The sequence below is a fragment of the Sturnira hondurensis genome, unplaced genomic scaffold (assembly GCF_014824575.4).
Source record: "Sturnira hondurensis isolate 20B ecotype Veracruz unplaced genomic scaffold, ASM1482457v3 Scaffold0025370, whole genome shotgun sequence".
NCBI classification, from domain to species: domain Eukaryota; kingdom Metazoa; phylum Chordata; class Mammalia; order Chiroptera; family Phyllostomidae; genus Sturnira; species Sturnira hondurensis.
Window position 1 is genome coordinate 7,950,093 of NW_028098001.1, and position 17,218 is coordinate 7,967,310.

Genomic DNA, 17,218 nt, shown 5'->3' on the forward strand with positions numbered 1-17,218 from the left:
CTCTTTTGGAGAGTCTCTTATTCCCCAGTTCTAATTAAGTGCTGTTTTTAGATATGAAACCTGATCTTATGCACCTGAAACTTATATCTCCCTCAAAGCTTTCCTTTCTTACTCAGTCTGTACTGAAACTTTCTTATCTCTACTATACCCATCACTCACCTGAACTAGGATACTCTCTTTAGCAATTTATAAAATAGACTAGACTCTTTGTGATGGGGACCGTTTAATATTTTGCACATATTAAACTAATGCACTTTAACTTTTTTAAAAAGTATGATTGCTTTGTAGCCTTCTACCCTCTTGAGGCCAAATGTGAGGTTTAATTCCCAGGGTAAAATTAAGTGCTTAAAGAGAAGACCAGAGATAATATTTTATAAATTCCTTTAGTTTATTGTCTCCCCTGAGGACTTTGTCCCTTTCTCCCCTCAGGCTGGAACCTGGGGCTTCCTGCCTTATGGAAGTATAGAGACATCAAGCCAGGGAAGTAAAAGAGAAGCCTTGTCCATCCAGTCCTAAAGTGTTTCAGGAAGAAGAGAGACACATAAAGGGAAATAGAGGGTGGAGGTAAAGTCAATCATGGGTACTCTATTCACTCTCTTCAGATGTCTGCCTAGAAAAAAAGGAATGTATTGAAAAAAATTCTGAGAGTTAAGGATTTTGTCCTAATACATGTTTAAACTCCTGGAAGACCTAATCTCACATACTATTCCTGCCCACCTAGCCACAGCCCTCTCTTCTTGAAGGGTGGGGGAGGTCATCCATGGCTGAGAGCCACGGCTTTAGACTCTTATCAAGCCAAGAAAAAAGACTGGACAAGTCACAACTGTGGAATATACTTCAGCCACAAGGTCTAACAGTATGAATAGCAGCCAAGCAAACAAAGGGTACCACAATGTAGACAAAGAAACCAGAAGATTTGACCACATATTACCAGTCACCTGGAGATCATAAAAGCCACACACCTGCCCAGACCCTCAGGTACCATGTTGGAGAGAAAGGTGGTGACTAAGATGCCCCCTCAGCCGAACTAAACTTCAGACAAGGTCTCCATGGCTTGAGGTCCTGACTTCCCTTTTCTTAAAGCATTTACTTTAGAAAGCTTAACACTGTAAATTCTTTCTCTGAGATATATGTAAACCTTGTAAAAAGCCTCTTGCCAGTTTTGAAACCCAGAAACGTCTTTTTCAAGGGTTTAAGAGCCATCTCTTTGAAGCACCAGGGGACATAGCATCCCTATTTCCTGAGCCTAAATTCAGCAGGCACCTGGCTGCAAGTTGTAAAACTACCAGTATTCACAAAGACCTGAGAAAATTTACATTTTCTTCAGTAAATCCAATTAGCAAACACATGACCTGCCTCTGTTCTCCCTCTCACCCAGGTGCTTAAAAATCCTCCCACTCTTTGTTTCAGACTGGAATTGAGTTCAGACTGAGTTCTGGCCTCTCTCCTGTATTGCAATGGCCTTAAACAAAGTTCTCCTCTACAGTTTAACTTGTCCAGTGAAATTTTGTTTTGACAGCTGGAGAAAGAAATATAAAAAATGTCTCTAAGATGCTAGTGTTTGTCTTCTTAAAGATACTGAGTGTAGTCTAAAAGAACTATTAAAAATCATCACATCAAACTAAGATAACCATACTGAAATAAAAACATCTGTTTTTGTTTTATTCAGCTTTCACTGGGTAACAAGTGAAGCCTGAAAGAGTGTATAGAACAGCTTTACACGCAATAGTCAGCATTTTCTCTGCATACCTGATCCTTAGTTTCCCTTTCTACCATTTATCACATGTACCCTAGTTCTCAACATTCTTCCCTGTAATATCAGTGTCTACCTGAATATTGGAAGTTTTTAGAGAACAAGAACTACATCTTAGGATCCCTCCCCCCACCCTTATCTATCACACAACTGGGCATAAAGTAGATACTGAAGTATTTGATGAACCCACTCATCAAATGTATTAAGTGAACTTTTCATCAATGCGCTAAATGCTAAGACAAAAAAGAAATGTGAATCATGGTCCCAATTTTCAGGTACTTACAAATTAACTGAGAAGAAAAGACATGAAAATGGATAAATGACAAAATTAAAGCATTATCTGATTGAGTTATTCAAAAAATATTACTTGGGGAGTTCAGAAAAACAAGTAGGACAGGAATGGAAAATACAGAACTCAAAGTAGAACTTTTTAAAATTTTGTTTAAAAAACAACCAGATTCACCATGGCCGGTGTGGCTCAGTTGGTTATAGCATCATTTCGTAAGTCCAGAGTTTGATTCCTGGTCAGGGCACATGCCTAGGTTGTGGTTTGATCCTAGGTCAGGGCATGTGTGGGAAGCAACCAATGAATGTTTTCCTCACATGGATGTTTCTCTCTTTCTCCCCCTTCCTCCTCTCTGGAATGTAAAATAAATAAATAAAAAGCAAGCTCACACAAAAGTAGAAGATACAACAAACTCTCTGGTAACCCACGCGTCCATCACTTAGCTTCAACAGCTATCATTATTTTCCCCTATTGTTTTAGGTATCCCCCTTTGAAATGGATTTTGAAGGACGGGCAACATTTAAAAGTAGCTCCACGTGGCCCATGTAATATGAATTTTTGCTACTTCCCTGACTCTGACTTACTGACAACTCTTTTCCTTGCTCAGTTTTCCTCCACCATCGCAGACTCCTTTTTCCAGATACAGTACTCTGAAGTACGACGGCTTTGCCTCAGGGCCTCTGCACTCTGTCTGGTGCCTCCCTACTTCTACCTCCCACCCCATTCATACACAGTGCACCATGTTCCCCCTTACTTTGTGTGGGTCTCTATTCTGAGAGATTTTGCTGCAGAGGCCTTTGCCAATAATACATAAAATAACACCCTTCACCCTTCTCTCTTCTCCTGGTTTGATTTCTACTCTCCATAATACTTGTCACTACCTGAACTGTGTTACCTACTTATATCTTTTTCCATTTACCACCTGCTTTCCCAACCAAAATGTAAGTTTCACAAAGGCTGGTACTGTTATCAAAAAGAGGTCCAAGGCGGGGGACAATATTGGCCCACCGAGGGATGCCAAAAACTGCTACAGAACAACAGGGGCCCCTCGCAAGGATGGTATACTATTACCTACTGGGCTCTTCTGTCCACCGCCAATTGGAAAGACATCTCTCAGTGCCAGAGATTTGTAAAAAGGAAACAAGATGTTTATTTAATGCAATTCAGGCCTAATGCCTCCATTAAAATATCAAAGTCTTTTAGGGTATACACCTACACACACACACACACACACACACACAGCACTCCCTTCTCCCCCTGTCCTAACCCTGGGTACTGTAAATCAGGAAAAGAAGCACACGTCTATTTTTCAGGTCGCTGGCACTGTGAGCTGTGTTACTGTCCAGGAAGGATCTCCAACTAATCCAAAGTCATGCGGCACCTTCCACTGGCAAGAGTTCTTTGTACCAAGTTCCAGTCAAAGTCTCTCCTGCTTTCCAGGCCACTCAGCCAAAGGGAGCGCCCCAAAGCCACGTGGGCCTCTTCTACCAAAGCCGCTCTCCACCAAAAGCACACGTCTTTCTTCTTCACCTGGCCGCAGGGATCTCCATTCTGGCAAAGCTGCGTGGTTTTCCCTTTCACCTAGGCAAGAGGGAGTCCTCACTCTAAAACCACATGGCTCTCTCTTTCAGCTGGCCAAGAGGGGACCCTTACTCTGCTGAAACTGCGTGGCTCTTCCTTACATGACTGCAGGGGTCTTAACTCAGTTGAAACCGTGTGGCTCTCTCCTTCACCTGGGCAAGAGGGGGTCCTCACTCTGCTAAAGCCACATGGCTCTCTCTCCAATGGCTGCCGCATCTCAGTTTAAATCCCCGTGCCCATCTTCCTCTGTACCCCTATTTCCAACTCCTCCCACAGTCAGTTACACCGGCCAGTATTTCTGTATTATTACAAGTTTACTGGGCTGCCATCGTGAGTTTGGGCAAGTGTGGCCCCATGGTGTGGAGCCAATCCATTCCTAGCTCTCACGCAGGCACTGTCACTCAGGGAACCAGCCCCCAGTTACATCCTGGGTAGAAGCCACTCCCTTCTCCCTGGCCCAGAGCATGGCCACAGCTATTTAACATATCTATGAAACCAGTTAAAGGTTATAGATACATTAAATGACCATTCCAGAGGTTAGCTGCAAAGCTGTTGCTATGCAAAACAACTCTCAGTGGCCCTGCTCCATTTGTCTCTTCCCCCTGGGTGGGGGGCGGTGAGGACATCTTAATATTTCCTAGACACCCTGAGCTCTGGACCCCATTCCAAATTCTTTTTTGGGGCGCCCCCCTCCTGGATGCGCCCTGTTACAGTACTGTGTCACAGACCAGTATACTATATAGCAGGCACTGGACAGACAGATGTTAAATGGATGAATAAAAGAATAAACACTTCTTCCTTTGTTCAAAAAAAAAAAAAAATCTGGTGTCTCCTTGTCAGATACCAGAGCTGAGAACTGGTGGCCTATTGGCTAATTCAAGGGCTAGAAATATTTCGTCTGATCTGCCCAAAGTTATAAAAGTTTAAATCTCTTCACAGCATTTGGAATTAGAGAGATCTCATATTGTCTTCTTTAAATAACTTTTTATAATAAAAATTAAAGTCTTTAAATCACTTCTTTAAAATCTTGACAGATCTTGCACTGCTCGGGTCAGAACCTCACATGCCAACAATGGAAACTGAGCAACAACTGTGTGTTCACACAGCATGTGAGCTCCCTGGCCGCCTCCACCTTTCCCCAAGGTCTCTTGCTGTTGACCAGTGTGCTTGCCTGTCTCTTTTACTGACAATCCCTGCCTGATCCAGTGGCCATTCTAGTTCATAAATTCAGCCTCTATGGTTTTCTTAGATTAGTTGGTCCTGAAAATAGTCTGTATATATTAAGTTTACTGTTTTATTTTGACTCCAGTTGTTCAAATGTTCAAAGAACCATCTCCTATTTCTGGTGCCACAGTGACCCACAACTCTGTGTCACTTTCATGAAGTAGGCTCAGATGCTTCTACTGATCTTCAACTCAGTCTGTCCTCCCCAATTTATATATTTCTAATTCTGAAAGGCTGGATCCCAGCTTATTTCATACCTACTGATTTTCCTTATGTAATTGAATACCAGAAACACAAGTGTAGCCATTAGGTAAGGAAATAGCATACTGTTTATATGCTAGCCAGAAATCTTGCCTTCGGACAGAGCAGAGATCAGTTTCTCTGAATCTTGTCAACCTCCTGTAACCTCTCTCCCCCTCCCAGATTTCCCATTAAATAATCAAATCAGTGAAGGGAGATTGGTTAGGTAGGAACAAACTATTTACCCAATGACTTCTCAAGAGAGGTGTCTCCCCTCATTCACCTACAATTTTGAGACTGACACTTCAGCTAAAACCCTGTCTCTCTCTCTTTCCCCATGCAGAGAAAAAAGCCCATCCTTGAGATTTACAACAGAGTAAAATAAATTATCAGGGGAAAGATTTGATTTGAAAAGTGGTAATTTATTCTAGACGAGCAAATAATAATTTAAATAGAAGTCATCATCCTTTCAAGAAGTTATAGAGGCAATCAGAGCGAGAAGTAAAATGTTTTTACTGGTAAAGATTAATGAATAAATAAACCCCGCTCATGAAACAACAAGGTCCTTAGCTCTTACAGCAATGCCAAAAACAACATCTGTAACTGAAATAGGATGATTGCTCACCTAGCAAAGGCAAGGTGCTGCAGAGACTAGAGAGGTGGCCTTAGTGTTGGGGTGGTCGGGGAGGTCTGCTGGTCTTGTGACAATCAGGGACATTAACTAGCTGCAATGGGTAGTGCAGCTCATAATTAATATAAATGGAGATATTTACAAGGTGACCAAAGAGAGACAGACATATGGAGAGATGGAGAGATGGAGAGACAGAGAGAGAAAAAATAAACCTCTAAGAATCAGAATTTGTGTGAGCCTCTTCTTAAGATGTATTTATTTTCTCCTTGACTTCTATGTAGGCATTCTTCAGACCTGTTGGTATCTTCTGAGTGAGATTGGAGACCATGTGTCTACTGACAGACAGAAAAACAGACGTCAGCAATGATAACAGAAACACTTGCCCTCTTTCAAGGAACTACTGTGAACATACCTTGTGTGCTATTTCCCATCCTTACCAAAGGGGTGAAGAGACTCGTATAGGGAAACCGGTGAGAGATTAACATCACTGGGTTGGCATTTTTCCTCTGAGCAGGCATGCGTCATCAATATCTACCCACAAGTAGCTCTGTCTCTTATGATCTATCCCCTGCTTCTTGTCTTATGAATCAGCAAAGCCACTGTTCCTTAATGTCTCCCATTTCCCATGCATTAACCAGAGGTCTATGCCTCCCCAACTAGAGTCCAATTTCAGCTTCTTGTCTATTACATTTACACCATTCATAGAATAGATACTTTTGTCCTATTTGGTCCTTTCTGTCTACTGTTAATTGGTTCAGAAACCAAAAGAAAGATTTTATTGATTAGACTCCACATCTCCAATATTTAGAGCTAAATCTTCATTTTCTTCTTCTTGCAAACGACTGTGCATTTTCTCCCTTCCTAAGGATTATTTCCAGGATTGAAATTCCCCCTTACTCTCCCACAAATGTAAAACCAGACAGGTTAAGCTTTTTGCCCAATCATTCAATTAGCTTATGTCAAACTCTGTGCTGTATTTCTTACTGGGGTCCACAGATGGCCTGCAAGGGCCCATGAATCTCTTAAATGCAGGAGCACATGTAGTTTTTTTCTAGAAAATGGAATAAAACTTTTCACTGATTCCCAAAGACTTTCATAACACACAAAAAATATTCTGATAAGACACTCAGACAAGTAAAGAGACAACTGCAGTTTAGGGCCAAGGTTCCCATACTTTGTCTTTAGTGTCACATTAACATTCTCATGTGCTTGTAGGTTAAAGTAAAATCTAATAGTCTGATCTATTAAGTAATTAAGTCCAAGTAACTTAATATAGTAGTCCATGTGATAGCCAACAGCTGTCTCTGTGGTACCCTCAAAATGTTAAAGTGTCCCAGAGTGCCCCCTGTGGATTTGCTGATGCAGAACACCTCAGTGCAGTTTGGGAATCTCAGACACAGTGCAAGAAACATGATGACAGGAGGAAGATGAGGGTGTTCAAAACTCTAGGAGAGTCTGAAATAGCCTTGGGTGCCAGGGAAGGAGACCTGAAGGATGTGTTACCTAAAGTATACAGGAAAGTTCAGAATTTGAGGGCTTATGAAGGGGGCAGGCACTCCATGGAAAAGAATGTGCCTGGACCTGGAGTGGGGAGGGTTCAGTTTGACAGGAACGATCAGTGCAAAGGTGGGAGGACAATGTGTGTGAGAGAAGAGGCTGGAGGGTAGGCCTGGGCCAGTGTATGCAGGACCTTTCAACTGTGCTAAACAATTCAAACTATCTCTTGTTCAGAGGGTCCTCTAAGGGGGTTATGAGTAGCAGTTCAACCTGCTTGTATACTTCTGGATTTGTGGGGAGAAGCATGTTGCTTTGTATCCAAATTACCTACTCCCTTTAAAACCATCAACTTGACTCTTCCTATTTATCAGAACACTGATTTATGCATATTCACAAATGTGAAAAAAATTTTCACTCATTTGTAAAAAGAGTGAAAAATTTTTATTGTGTTTTGGAAACTAACTTTCTGACCTGGACCCTAGGAGATGAGAGTCTGAGGTAGGATATAGTTCAGCACACCAGAGGATGTGCATTTTGGTAAAAAATGTAGAGGTCCTGTAGCACAACCTCTGCGACAGTAATAAGTTCACAGAGCTGGTCAGTGAATCTTCAGTCAACTTCAGACTAGGCTAAGTATTAAAAAATATTTTGCAACTAGTAAGAAACTAGCAATGACAAAGAGTCTGGAAGCCACAGATGACTGGCACCAAAGCATGCCATCTGGGGATCATCTATGACTTAGATGGGTGCCCATTTTTGCATCACAGAACCGAATCCCCACCATCTGCCCCCAAGAGGCACTCGAGCTACAGCAGCAGGTCTGAGTTGCTCACTACTGGTTCCTATGGTCCTAGAGAACTTTACATCTTGACCAGTTTTCCCTCAGTTTTAAAAAGAGTAACTAAAGAGACTGTGGACTTTGCCTAGATTGCATACGTTGCTTTGAGACATTTCTTCGTCTACACTTAGACTGTCTTTTGTTTACTCCCAGCTCCCTGGTATTGAACTAAGGCTTCTTCTACTTGGCCCAATTCTTCATCATAATCACCTCCCACACTGTTTCATAAATTAAGAATTCACAGCACAAAAATCCTAGTGGGTTAATGGCACCCTATAACAGAATCCAAACATCAGGATTCCTAACTTATTTTTTTCAGTGCCCACGTTGTTCTCTCCCAAAGTGTATTTAATAAAATATTATTTCATTTAGTACAAAGAATAAAAACAAACAACTTGAGATTCTTCTTTCTTTTCAACAGTCCATTTTAATTTTTGTATACCTTCCTTCTAAAGAAGTTTTTCTTTAGAAAAGATAAAATTATTATCCATGCCAAATGCCCATTTAGAACTGTGCTCCATGAGCTCTGCGGGGCTAATGAAGGGCAATTGCTGTCACTACCTGCAGCTCCAGTACCAGAGAGGCATCAGCTGATGTTTCCCCCAGCATGACAACTTCCTCCTCTCAAGGGTTTCCCCAGGGAATCTGTAGTGGCACTTGAAAAACAAATAATTAAGAGCAATAAATAGCACAATCCCCTAGAGAAATATAAATTATTCATAATAATAACTGTTCATGCTGGCTGGAGAAGGGGTGTTTTTATTATATGTAACCATTTTTCTAAGTCTGCTCAAATATGTTTAAAATTGTTGGTTTTTTTCATATTTCTATTTTATTTATTTATTTATATATTTTTATATATTTATTTTTTAAATTTAATTCTTATTCAATTACAGTTTTCTGTTTTATATCCCCTGCCCTGCCCCCCCCCCCGTGCTCCCCACCTCCCTCCCCTTTCCACCCCCCACCTTAATTATTGTCCATGTGTCCTTTATACTTATTCGTGAGTCCCTCCCCTTTTCCCCTATGATTCTCTCCCCTCTCCTCTCTGGACCCTGTCAGCCTGTTCCGTAATTGAGTGTCATTGGTCATATTTTGCTTGCTTGTTTGTTTTGTTGTTTAGATTCCTGTTAAAGGTGAGATCATATGGTATTTGTCCTTCAACATCTGGCTTATTTCACTCAGCATAATGCTTTCCAGTTCCATCCATGATGTTGCAAAAATAGGATCTCCTTCTTTCTTTCTGCTGCATAGAATTCCATTGTGTAAATGTACCATAGTTTTTTGATCCATTCGTTTACTAATGGGCACCTAGGTTGCTTCCAACTCTTGGCTATTGTAAATTGTGCTGCTATGAACACTGGGGTGCATAGGTTCTTTGGGATTGGTGTTCTAAGGTGCTTAGGATACAATCCCAGCAGTGGAATTGCTGGGTCAAAAGGCACATTCATTTTTAGTTTTCTGAGAAAGTTCCATACTGTTTTCCATAGTGGTTGTACCAGTCTGCAATCCCACCAGCAGTGAGCTAGGGTCCCCTTTTCCCCACAACCTCTCCAGCACTTGTTGTTTGTTTCTTTATTTATGATAGCCATTCTGATTGGTGTAAAGCGGTATCTCATTGTGGTTTTAATTTGCATCTCTCTGACAGCTAGAAATATCGAGCCTCTTTTCATGTGTCTCTGGATCCTCTGTATGTTCTCCTTGGAGGAATGTCTGTTCAAGTCCTTTGCCCATTTTTTAATTGGGTTGCTTGTCTTCTTTGAGTGTAGTCGAGTGAGTTCTTTGTATATTTTGGAGATTAAACCTTTGTCTGAGGTATCATTGGCAAATATGTTTTCCCAAACAGTTGCTTCTCTTTGTATCTTGATACTGTTTTCCTTAGCCATGCAGAAGCTTTTAATTTTGATGAGGTCCCATTTGTTTATTCTTTCCTTTATGTCCCTTGCTCTAGGGGATGTATCAGTAAAAATATTGCTGCATGCAATATCTGAGATTTTCCTGCCAATGTTCTCCTCTAGGACTTTAAAGGTTTCACAGCTTATATTTAAGTCTTTTATCCACCTTGAATTAATTTTGGTGTATGGTGTAAGTTGGTGCTTAAGTTTCATTTTTTTTGCATGTGGCTGTCCAGTTCTCCCAACACCATTTGTTGAAGAGGCTATCTTTACTCCATTTTATGTTATTGCCCCCTTTGTCGAATATTAATTGACTGTAGAGAGTTGGGTTTATTTCTGGGTTCTCTGTTCTATTCTATTGGTCTATGTGCCTGTTTTTATGCCAGTACCAGGCTGTTTTGATTACAGTGGACTTGTAATACAGTTTGATATCAGGTGTTGTGATCCCTCCTACTTTGTTGTTCTTTCTCAAAAAATATGGAACGCTTCACAGATTTGCATGTCATCCTTGCACAGGGGCCATGCTAATCTTCTCTGTATTGTTTCAATTTTAGTATATGTGCTGCCAAAGTGAGCACTAAAATTGTTGGTTTAAAAGTCTATTGTTCCCTCAAACAAAACTGAGCCACTCATAAATTATTTCTTAAAAGGCTAAAGCATCAACTGTGGCATTCATTTGATCACTCACTCTCCGTAATATTAGTTTTCAAAATATTTTTGTCTTATTCCACTGCCCAGACCCTACATAGTCACTGGTCGTTCTTCAGGCTCAACAACCCATGTGAGAGTTGGGAAGAGCAGTGTGGCTCCAAGGAATGAAGTTCTGGATGTAGAACTCGGAGTTCTGGGTGACGGCTCAGTTGCTGGTTGAATCTTCTTTAGCAAGTAACAGCCTGCTGAACTTCAGTCCCCTCGTTAATAATTCTGGAACTAACAATCCTAAATTACAGGGTATTGAGAGGCTTGATGAAGATATGTATATATATTTTAAGCAACAAAATACTAAACAAGTAGTTAAATAAGTTGCATTATTATTTCTTCTGCTTATATACATTGTGTTCTTAAATGCTACCACATAACTTTGGGAATTTAATTTTTCTCACCTTTGAGATCCGCTGGAAAAAGTTTCCTCAGGGATTCCCAGTAGTCTAAGAGTCTCTGTTTGAAGCGTTTTTGTATACACAGATCTTGTCTTCTTGTCTTGTTGGGACAGTGGCCTGGATTTGGGATGCAGGCAAATATGCAACCTTGGAAGACTTGAGAGGACAGTTATCGAGAAGGAGTAGGGTGGTTTTCCAATCACTCTTGGTTTAGACTCCACAACTGAAAACATAAAGATGACTTTTCCTATATCCCCTGGGAACTGGCTCCCTCAGGCAGTCATTCTAGTCTGTGCTTGAAATGTTACTCCTCTTCCTCTCACATTGTTTGGGGTCTGTTAGCTTTTCCAATCCAGTTACCATGCAAAACAAGTCCACTTTTACAAAGAGTTCCTGCAACAGTAGTTAGACCTGGGTGCACCTTACTTTGCCCTTTACATAGGTCAGGTCTGAACTTTGAGGTTTCAAGGTCTCATTTCCCAGCTTATTTTCAAATATCTGTTTCAATTAAAGCTCTTTCTTCTTCTTGTTCATCATCCCTTTAAAATTGTGCTTCATTTCTTCCATTACTTTTATTACATTACTAGGACTGAATAGGGGTTTTTTTCTGTTTGAATAACTATTTTTAGATTACTCCAACTCCTTATTGAATTTCTAGGCAAATCTGATTTTTGGAAATAGAGAATGTTTAAAAAGACCTCTTTCATCATCTTTCTTGCTTCTGAGTTTGCAATAACTGTATTAATTCATTCATATCTGTTGAAAAATATAGCACATTTATTATCACAATAAGGGCTTCAAAACCTCTTTGTTATTTTATTAGTAAAATCTGCCACATTTCTTTGATTGGATCCAAAGTGTGGCTCTCTGTAAACTAAAACCAAGGATAGAGATGCTGCTATTAAGAAATTCAGAGCCAGTTTGAAAGAATATGGTAGGGAATAACCAACTCAAGCTTATGAATAAATCACATTAATCCAAATTTAGCCTAGATTCCCAAGTCCTCTCTCAGTTTAGTATGCAAAATGGAGTTTTAGCAGGCAGCCCAGAGCTGCCTACTTAGACCTGGCAGGTAAGAAATGTCATACCCCGTGAGTGTTCTGTGAAACATGTAGAACTTAAATCCTTGACATTTAAAGCCCCTACCTAACGACCTGGCTGGAAAATACTATTAATACAGCAAATGTCATTTGTCCAACCAATACCTGAAAGATCTAATCCCATCTCAACTTTCTTGCAATACCAAGTCAAAATGAAACAGCCTATACTTTAAAACCTAAACTCACTTGCCCTAGTCACACAAGTTAAAAGCTCATCTCACCAACTTCCAACTCTGACCACAATGTAAAACAAACAGCATAACACAATGCGGACACCTGCAGCTGCCAACCTCAACAACGAAAAATGGTGGCCTGACCTGTTCCAAAGTCTTAATCTCGAAGTGTTACTTTTCTCCTCAAATTCCACTCATTTATTTCTCAAAATCCTCAGCCCATGCTGGGATCTGAGAAGGGTCACTTGAGGACAATCCTGTTCCCCATCTCCTTACAAAGAGTGAGCCTGACCCTGAAAGTTAAACAGCCTGGAGGAGCCCAGCAGAATGTGTGCTTTCTGCAGCTGGACACACTGCAACAGGAAAGGAACCAGGGATGACTAAGCCAGTGCACACACTCAGACTCTCCCCTCAAACTCTCTGATCAGAAAAGTCAATTCTCTTGGTTTGACTAGGGCAGAATAAAGGGCATTAAGGGAAATAACTCTCTTCATGGAAACCAGAAGAGGATAGATAATAAGTGCTCCTCCAACTTTGATAATGAATTAAGATAGCACCCAACCTGACCACTGGGTGATTTTTCTCTAGGCCCAGAGGAAACAGAGGTTCAGTTTCCTACAAGATTTTAACTTTTCTAGGAACCATGGAGCAGGTTTCAGCTGCCAAATTTTGGTTGTGAGCCCTGTGTGATAAAAAATTAAGTACAGGTTAATGGCTATAGTAATATAATAAATAACATAAAAATGATCCTTAAAGGTGACTTAACAATAATGAAACTATTTGAAATTTTGGATGTTGTTTTTTCTGTTCTTTGGCTGCGTCTTTGTTCTCTAAACCTTTGTTGTATTCAAACTTGGTTGTGGAAGAAGGCACAGTGTTTCCACCTACGCCTCCATCTTGGCAGAAGTCCCTTGGGTGTTGTTAAGTGAATACTAATTAATCATTGTTTTCATTGTTATAAATTACTTATGACAATATAAATATTTATAATATAAATTTAGTGATTGCATTAATGTAATATAACATACAATTTTAAGGACAGTATTTGTAATATTTAATTTAAAAATTATTTGTATCAAGTCAATGAGGAAATAGATTAGCATGGATACAGGGTGTTTACCAGAGAGTGTATGGTGGAAAATTACTGCCAAAGAATTTAAACAGGATTCTTTTCTATGACATTTCCTCATAGAAAAGCTTTTGTAGGTTATTAAATCTCCTGAGAACTACAGAACATTACTTGATACAGATCGCTGGCCAAAAGAACATCAATTGATAAATAAACTCAAGAGACACTATCAAAGCTTAGATGGTAAAACATTAGCACAGACACAGATCTACAAGAAAGCCACCCTTGAATTCTGCATAAATCCCACAAGGGCATTCCATCAAAACCACAGTTGACTTTCATTCTCTTCCTACTAAATCTGGTCCCTTCGGTAAGGTCTCTGCTCAATGCTAACTCCAGCAACTTACAGCTGAACCATGTGCCTGTCTGTAGTTGGTGATGCAACTTTGTGACAATAGTAATAAAATAGAAATGTCACATAGCAAAAATGGTAAGTTGTTTAATTTGACAGTGTCTTCTTGATAGGCAGCTGTTATTGATTTTTGAGCTGTACCTCTGGAGTCCTTATCAGAGCAATGAGAGGAAAGAAGTACTTATCTGGAAATCACATTTTCTCAAGTGGAAACTTTCTTCCTAGAATAGAATAGAAACATTCTTGTGAGTAAGAAGATTTGAGAAGTTAAACTGTGTGTCAACCATGAGAATGGGATATTTTGCACAGCAGGGCATCGGAACACTAAGTTTGTGGTAAGTCCCTTGGTTGGGTGCCACCCTGGTTCACATGTAGGTTGGGGTTAACCCAATGTAGTTTTTCCAACAACAAATCACGTTTTCCAAACATTATGAAGGGTGAAAGAAGAAAACTAAAACATTCCTTTTGGTACTTACATATATGTGAATGTATGAATAAAATGGTATTTTCTCAGCTTAGGCTCTATAAAGTTATACAATGTGCTTCCTTCACTGAAGAGAAGCAGCAAATTCCCAATGCCTTGCATTGGGTCCTTTTTTACAGGTAACATATCCATCCAAGAAAAGAGTGACATTTTTCCAAATAAGAACAAAAATAAGAACCTAAAATTTTGAGGAGCTTGGGGAAATGGGTGAAAACGGAAACTATGTGTATGGAGAATATGATATCACTTGATAACTCCCTTCCTTTCTATTTATTTGATGCAGCCCAGATTTCCATATCAGAACACTCTCCTTTCCCAGTAGAGGAGGACACAGTCTTTAAAAATAACATCAAATTGAGACAGGGAAAAAGCAGGGAAAAACCTCACCACTTCCTTGCTTTCCTTACTTTACAGCAGAGGTAGCAAACACAAGGCCTGCAGTCTGAATCCAGCCCTCTGCCTTGTTTTATCCGGCCCGACACCTTGTTTCTACTCAGCAGCAGCACTGAGCTCCTAGCCCCTAGTTAAAAAGTAGTTACATTTATACCATCCTAAAATTACAATGGGCCCTTTGAAGGTAACTGTGAAACTGATGTGGCCCCAGATGGAAATGAGTTTGACACCACTGGCCTAGAATATCTGCCCACCCAACCACCTTTTTTATTTCTGAGCAAATCTGCTTCACCAGCAGTTAAGTTGGTAAGATTTTCAGGCAGTCTTATGCCTGGTGAGCCTTCCCAGGAACGATGGGTACTCATCTGCCTTTCTGTCCCCACCACCTTTCCTACCTTCTCCCACTACCAGCACCCCCAGCTTTGGCTACCAAGTCCTTAAAGGGACAGGGGTTTGGGAGGTTCCCTGGGGGACTCAGGCTTAACATCCAAGTGATCTCCAGTTTCACCCAGCCTTTCAGACTAGCTACAAAATGGATTAAATAGGCTTTTGAGGTCTCATCCAGAAGGTTACCTGTGAGTTACAGCTTTTGAGTGCCGATAAACACTTAGAACAGGGCTTGCACATATATTGGCAGTAACCTGCCTGTGTGTTATTTCTGGGAACCTGTCTCTGGGGAAGAGGTCTGCAGATGAACTAGGAAGGAACCACCTGGTAAAGGGAAAATGCTTATTAAGGTAGTTACATATTAATATTAAAACATAATAAACTGGAGATGAGCAGGAATACTTTGCATCCCCGTCAGATATTTGATGCTAGGCTTAGGTAAGCCAAGACGTACTGTACTTTTAGTACTATAAGACTCATTGGACCATAAGACACACCTAGATTTTAGAGGAGGAAAATAGGAAAAACATTTTTGAAGCAAAAAATGTAGTAAAACATTTAATAACCTGTGACCCCACTCCACTGATGCCCCTTGCCCCAACAGTGAGCCTGGTAAGCTACATTTGGACTATAAGATGCACCCCCTTTCCCCCCCAAAGTTGGGGGAAGCAGGGTGTCTTATAGTTCAAAAATATGGTACATTTAGACTTTTCTCTTTTCTCTTAAAAATATCTTTTTCTAATCTAGTTTTTACTCTCTTTGTTCTTCACAAGTCTGTCTTTAATGATTCTGAAAGAAGCAACTTTGGTTCTGGTGAAGTGTGATGCCAATTTTAATTTTACAAATTGTTGCTTATCATTAATGAAAGAGAAACAGGACTTTAAGGCAATCTCCGTGCCAAGGCCCCAATCCCACTGTACACAGTGCACTCGGTGTGGGCCTCTGTCAAACATGCGCATGTGATGTTTGAGATGCCACATTGCTGTCTCCCACGGAGCTCCTTCACTTTCCCGGAGCCAGCTCTTTGCCTTTTTGAAGTTAACCTAGAAGGCATCACAAGCCATACAGATTGCTGTAGTACATGTTTCAACATTCAGAGGCTTATTAGTTCTTTTCCATCACTTTCCTGACATTTTTTTTTTCAATCTTATTAATTGTTTTCTTTATTCAGGACCATCAGGGGACAGTAATGTTTAACTTTTTTTTTTTTTAAATTTATTTAACTTTTGTTCAAGTACAGTTTTCTTTCTTGTATTCCCAGCCCTGCACCCCCCCAGTGCTCCCCACCCCCCTCCCCTCTCCGCCCCCGTCTTAGTTATTGTCCATGTGTCTTTCATACTTATTCATGTGAGTCCACCACCTTTTACTCTGTGCTTCTCTCCCCTCTACCCTCTACCCTCTACCCTGACATTTTTTTGTTATGAATTTGAGGCTCTTGAGATTCCAGTCTCCAATCTCTGCCTCCAAACACGTCAATAGTTTCTTCAAACTCTTTAGGATTGTGTTTACCTGTATGTGGTTGTATGACATATTCTTCTGTATCTGAGGCTAGTGACCACCACTACTCCCTTCCTGAATTCCTTCTGTCTTGGTGTTCCAAAAAGTCCTGTCCCTGAAGTGGCCAGGCCGGCTTCTTGCCCTTGGTTCCTCTGGGTATAAGCAGATGAATGATCATGAATGCAGTGTGATTTCAGGTATACCAGAAAATCTCCCTATGAGCCATCTTCTTAGATTCCTCTTCCTAGATTCATTCTCTTGATTAGCCAACCACTGTAGAAAAGCTCTTTACTTAGACTTAAATCACACACAGCAGCACAGGTAAAATCTATGAAACATGCACCATAATGGCACAGACTTGGTATTAGTGGCATAAGAACTTCTCCTGTTATTATTTCATCCTCCTCCTAAATACACACAAACCTCTCATTAGCGTCACTGTGAGCTGCTCTCCGCTCCTCCTCCACTGTAAGTTGTGATGCTTCCTCTTCAGTCTCTGCCCAACTCACCACAAGTAAATATTCTGCTCCTGAAATGATTCTGACCCCCAATCTATGACACACTTTCAGGTTCTAATCTCTAAGTTTCTTTATCACTCAAAAAATCAAAAGATTATGTAGATGAGTGAGAATGATCTTGATAAAAGTGTGCAAGCTGA

At 40.5% G+C, this 17,218-nt stretch overlaps 1 non-coding gene across 1 annotated transcript; it reads right to left on the bottom strand.

Moving 5' to 3' along the window:
* Window positions 1–10,416: 10,416 nt before the first annotated feature.
* On the bottom strand, window positions 10,417–10,523 carry LOC118982406 (U6 spliceosomal RNA). Its single transcript, XR_005065533.1, has one exon. It is a non-coding gene; the product is annotated as a U6 spliceosomal RNA (small nuclear RNA).
* Window positions 10,524–17,218: the final 6,695 nt, after the last annotated feature.